This window comes from Myotis brandtii, unplaced genomic scaffold, assembly GCF_000412655.1.
Source record: "Myotis brandtii unplaced genomic scaffold, ASM41265v1 scaffold627, whole genome shotgun sequence".
NCBI lineage: Eukaryota > Metazoa > Chordata > Mammalia > Chiroptera > Vespertilionidae > Myotis > Myotis brandtii.
Window position 1 is genome coordinate 128290 of NW_005370397.1, and position 5829 is coordinate 134118.

Sequence of the window (5829 nt, forward strand, 5' to 3'; positions counted from 1 at the left end):
CACACACTCACATGCACACACACTCTCACACACTCACATACACACTCACACACACTCTCTCTCATACACACTCACACACACTTTCACACACACTCACACACTCTCACACACTCACACTCTCATACACACACACACTCTCTCATACACACACTATCTCAAACACATGCTATATACACACACTCTCTCTCACACACATACACACATTCACTATCTGTCAAACACACATACTATACATACACAATCTCACACACACTATTTCTCAAACACACATATACCTTACATATTCATACACTCACACTCTTTCTCTTACACACACACACACACACACACACTTACACTTGATGACACTAACAGTTTTAGGGTATTCCCATATCTCCTCACATAATGCCCCAGCTAGCACGAATTGGGTGCTTATCCATTCTGGGCCCTGCGCAAGGTATGTGCGTGCACTAACGCCCTCAGGCAATCCTCACGGAACCCTACAGGGGTGCACACGGATAGGTCTGAGGCTCGAGAACTGCAGTGAATAACCCAGCCAGGGAGTGGCAAAGCCAGGACTTGGACACCCGGTCTGACCTGACCAGTGACTGCTGGCTGCCGTCTGCGGGCCTCTCCGTGATGGGGGGAGGGGGAGGCTGGTCTGTGTGAGGCAGCCCAGCCAGCGCTTGGCACCTAAATGCCCAAAGGGGGAGCTCACCTGGTCCCTCTCACACAGGGAGGAACGGTGAGGGCCCCCTACCCTCTGAAAACACTGCCTGTGCAGGCTTTGCACATGCTGGGACATAATCCATCATAGAAAGCTAACTGGCCCAGCCGGTGTGGCTCAGTGGTTGAGCATCAACGTATGAACCAGGAGGTTCGGTCTTGGTCAAGGCACATGCCCGGGTTGGAGGTTCTATCCCTAGTCAGGGGCATGCAGGAGGCAGCCAAACAATGATACTCTCATCATTGATGTTTCTCTCTCTCCCTCTCCCTTCCTCTCTGACATCAATTTTAAAAAGAAAAGAAAGGGAAGCGCTGAGGAGTGCTAAGCTGAAGAGAGGGAGAAACACTATCTGATCTGTATTTTACAAAGGCCCGGGGCTGCTGCGAAAAGGAGGCGGAGCAGCAGGCGTGGAAGCAGGTCCCTTCCTGCAGCCCCGGAACCACGGGAGGTGTCTTTGTGGCTGCACTTCTGAGTGTTGTGCCTGCATCTGTCTTCGTCTTTGCAATAGTGTTGAAATTACTCAGTTTTTCCCCAGGTTTTTTTAAAAATGCAGGGACAGCCCGATCAACGTGGCTCAGTGGTTGAGCATTGACCTATGAACCAGGAGGTCACGGTCTGATCGCTGGTCAGGACACAGGCCCGGGTTGTGGGCTCGATCCCCAGTGTGGGGCGTGCAGGAGGCAGCCGATCCATGATTCTCTCTCATCATTGATGTTTCTATCCCTCTCTCCCTCTCCCTTCCTCTCTGAATTCAATAAAAAAAAATGTAATCTAAAAAACACCCATAGAATGTACACCACCAAGAGTGAACCCTAATGTGAACCATAGACTCTGGGTAACTATGAGGTGTCGATGTAGGTCCATTGATTGTAGTAAATGTACCTCCTGGTGACGGATGGTGGTGATGGGGAAGGGTGTGTATGTGTGGGAACAGGGGGTATATGGGGAATCTGTGTACCGGCCTCTCAATTTTGCTGTGAACCTAAAACTGACATTAAAAAAAAAGTCTATTTTTAAAAAAATAGAACTACCCATTCTTAATATATGGTATATCCATACAATGGAATCTTATTAGGCCATAAAAAGGAATGAGAAATTCTTTGTTTGCCCAGCCGGCAGGGCTCAGCGGTTGAGTGTTGATGCCCAGTCAGGGCACATGCCCGGGGTTGCAGGCTCGATCCCCAGTGTGGGGTGTGCCTCTCCCGGGGGTAAAATCTTAAGCCAATCGGTCTGGACTGTCCTGACCAACTCTGATGAAGTCCTCTGCCTGACAAGTCTCCCTAAGGAGCCCTAACCGGTTTGGCTCAGTGGATAGAGCGTCGGCCTGTGGACTGAAAGGTCCCAGGTTCAATTCCCGTCGAGGGCATGTACCTTGGTGTGGGCACATCCCTAGTAGGAGATGTTGCAGGGGCAACTGATCTATGTTTCTCCCTCATCGATGTTTCTAACTCTATCCCTCTCTCTTCCTCTCTGTAAAAAATCAATAAAATATTTTTTTAAAAATTTAAAAAATGACCCCCTAAGGGATGGTGTCCTTGCCCGAAATGATTCACTGTTTTAACTCTTAGTCCCACCCTCTTTCTACCCCTAAAGCCTCCCGATCTGTACAACTCGTCGAGTGCCTTCTCCTTGCTGGATGGGACGCTGCCTGAGTCATGAATCACCTCGTGAAGCCAGTTCCATCTTCAGCTTTACTTCGTGGGTTTGTTTTTGTTTTTTTCTTTGTTTTTTTTTCCCCCTTTATTGATTAAGGTATTACAAATGTGTAATTGTCCCCTCATTCCCCCAGCCCTGCCCTCACCCTCACCCCCTGTTGTCTGCGTCCATTGCTTATGCTTATATGGATGCATACAAGTCCTTTGGTTGATCTCTCCCCCTCACCCCTACCCTCCCCTCCCCTCCCTCCGAGGTTTGAGCATCTGATCGATGCTTCTCTGTCTCTAGATCTGTTTTTGTTCATCGGTTTATGTTGTTCTGTTTTTTAACACAGCTCTCGCCCCAGACACAGACCACCTCCTCCCTCCACCCCAGCCCCACGCCCCTGCTTCCTTCGTCATCCTCTGGCCTCAGAGGAGACTGGGTCTCAGCTGGACCTCGGGCCCAGACGGCGGGCCGGCTGGCTTTTTCCAGCAGACGGCAGGAAGCCTCTGATGGGCTTCGAGCAGAAAAGAAACCTTGTCATTAGGAGGAGGCGTCTTGGCAGCATTTCCTCCCACGGAATGGGTGGGAGAGAAGCAGGCCTTGCTTCTAGCCCAGGGCGGGTTCCGTGGGGGACAATGGCACACTGGCGCCACCTGGAGGCAGCCTGGCGCAATCGCAGGAGCCAAATCAGCAAACCAGAAAGTCACAGAGCGAGGTGTTAGTGCTGCTGCTAGAGCCGCCTGCTTGCTTGGACTAAGCCAAGAGCAAAGCTTCAGGGAGGAGGCTCTGCTAGAGATTCTAGGAACAGCCTGGGCCTCCATACCTTCCCTCTGAGGAGGCTGATTTCAAAGGAGATTCTTGAGTTACTTCCGTACTAAAACCTCCCACCGCCCTGGCTGGTTTGGCTCAGTGGATAGAGTGTTGGCCTGTGTACTGAAGGGTCCCGGGTTTGATTCCCAGTCAGGACACACTGGGTTGCAGGCTCGATCCCCAGTAAGGGGTGTGCAAGAGGCAGCCAATCCATGATTCTCTCTCATCATTGATGTTTCTCTCTCCCTCTCCCTTCCTCTCTGAAATCAATCTATATATATAAAAGCCTAATATGCAAATTGTCCCCGCTATGACATGCGCTGACCACCAGGGGGTGAAGGAAGGCGGCCAGCAGCCAGAAGGCCCCAATCGGCCCTGATCGCCGGCCAGGCCTAGGGACCCTACCTGTGCACAAATTTCGTGCACCAGACCTCTAGTAAAAATATATTTGTTTTAAAAATACCTCCCACAAAGGGCTGTAGAGACACAACCCTGCTCCTGACTGAGACCTACAGCAGATTTGCAAATCGGCATCTTTGCCAAAATTAAGAGTAGCCCTTGCCCAGGGGAAGGAAGAGGACTTGGTCTTGCTTCAAGTGACACAGCCAGGTGGCTGGTCTCGCTGTAGACATCGTCACCCACACGGAAAGGGAAGGTGGCCCTTGGACAGAGTCAGCAGAGTGAGGCTGTCCCGGGGGGGTGGCAGCCAGGCCCTGCTCTGCGCATCTGGGCAGGTTTTTCCAGTAACTTCTTTTCCTGACAGCCCTGTGATCTACAACGCAGCCGAGGTAACATACCAGAAACACTAGAAATTAAAATGAAGCAGTTTTGAGAATTAACCAGACTTAGATCTTTGAATCCCAGTGCCAGAATCCACTTAAGTACATACTTCAGGGTGTAATTCTTGCCGCTCTGCACGATTTGTTTCTCTCTTCATTCAGAACAGGAGTAAACTGTTCTTATCTGTGCTCTCCTGGTCACCCAGTCACGGAAACTTATTACGGCTCAACTTCTCTTTGCCATTAGTTCTGTCTCCTTCCTAAGATCTAATGTTTTCTGAAGGAACTTTTCGGGTGTAGACAAACAAGGTCATTTCTCCGAGTCTGCCAAGATGGCACTGGGCTTTTGCTTCTGGGTGGATGGAACGTTCCAGCAGCCCAAGGTCAGCCCTCTGAATTTTCCCAGGAAGGAAGGCAAAGCTAGCGTGGTCCCTAAAGGCTCAGGTGGCCCTCCGAGGTTCCTATTGGTAGGCGCATTGTTAAGGTGATGAGGTAGGTGCTGAGAGGATACTGTGCCCAGACACACCTCTAAAAAGTGGGCAAAGTAGGATTTAAAATCCTTTGGTTGCCTGACTCTGGATCCATCTTGCTTCCTACAGCATAAGAATTTAGGAAGAGGGCGGGAGACGACTTTAGGGGGTGGACACGCCATGCGATATCCAGACGATGTATCATAGAATGGTACTCTTGAAACCTGTATAATTTTATTAAACAGTGTCACCCCAGTAAATTTAATTTTTTAAAAATGTTTTAAAGAATTGAGAAAGAGGCATCTCCAAGGGGTTAAAGGTGGCCGTGGGAGCCCCAAATGTCACCCCAAATTTAATTTTTTAAAAATGTTTTAAAGAATTGAGAAAGAGGCATCTCCAAGGGGTTAAAGGTGGCCGTGGGAGCCCCAAAGATCAAAGGAAAGTGGGTTGGGTCTCAGGGCCAGGGCGGGGCCTATGTTGAGGGTACCCCCAAAATTAGTGCTAGGGAAGAGGAAGGCGGGGCCCAGGACGGGTAAGGGTCAGATATGAGCCTGGAAAGGCACTGGCCCGAGGTCAGAAGGCTAGGAGGGTCCTGGGATGGAAGGTGCCTCTAGGACTTGCTGAAGGCCTGCTCTCTGCCACTGTGGCTCTGGGCTCCCTACCCTCCTCCTCTTCCTCTCTCTCTCCCCCTCTCCTCCCATGCCAGTTCGCTCCGGTTTTCTATTTGGCTTTGCTTAATTGTAGATACCATGGTAGAGCCGGGGGGCGGGGGGATTGAGACCTCTCGTCTAAGGAATCACACAATGCCTTTCACCTCCTCCTTCCTATGAGCAAAGTGTGTGCAATAAATCAAAGTTCACCTTCTGCAACCGGCTCCCAAGAGAACCGAGCCAACAAAGACACAGTCTTTTCCCTGTTTTTCCTCTAAACTGGTTTTTAGTGTTCTCTTCCCTTCCCTTCCCTTCCCCTCTCGGGGGGCACGCATGCCCAGGGGCTGAGCCACACAGTCACCTCTGCGGGAGGTGTCCCCTCGGAGGTAGTCATGACCTGGGAGACTGGTTACACTGAGCAAATGAGTGACGGAGCAAGTAAGTGACAGGAAGTGAAAGGGAAGGAACCTGGAGGCCTTGGGTGTAACTGGGAGTATAGTGTGAACTCATCATCTTTAAATGTAAAACAATAAAAACATAAATATATGTGCATACACACAGAGGTGTCATTATATATCTGTGTAAAGGTCCTTGAATAGCATTAAACATCATTCCTTTGGTTCGACCTTGTTTCCTTATAACGTTGATGACTTAGTGTAGGAGCTTCTCTCTTGCTTGTATTAGTTTATTGTAAAATTGGTTTCATTGGGCTTCATTTTGCCACAGTTCTGGGAACCTATTGGTGATATTAAGTGAGGACTAACTGCATATAT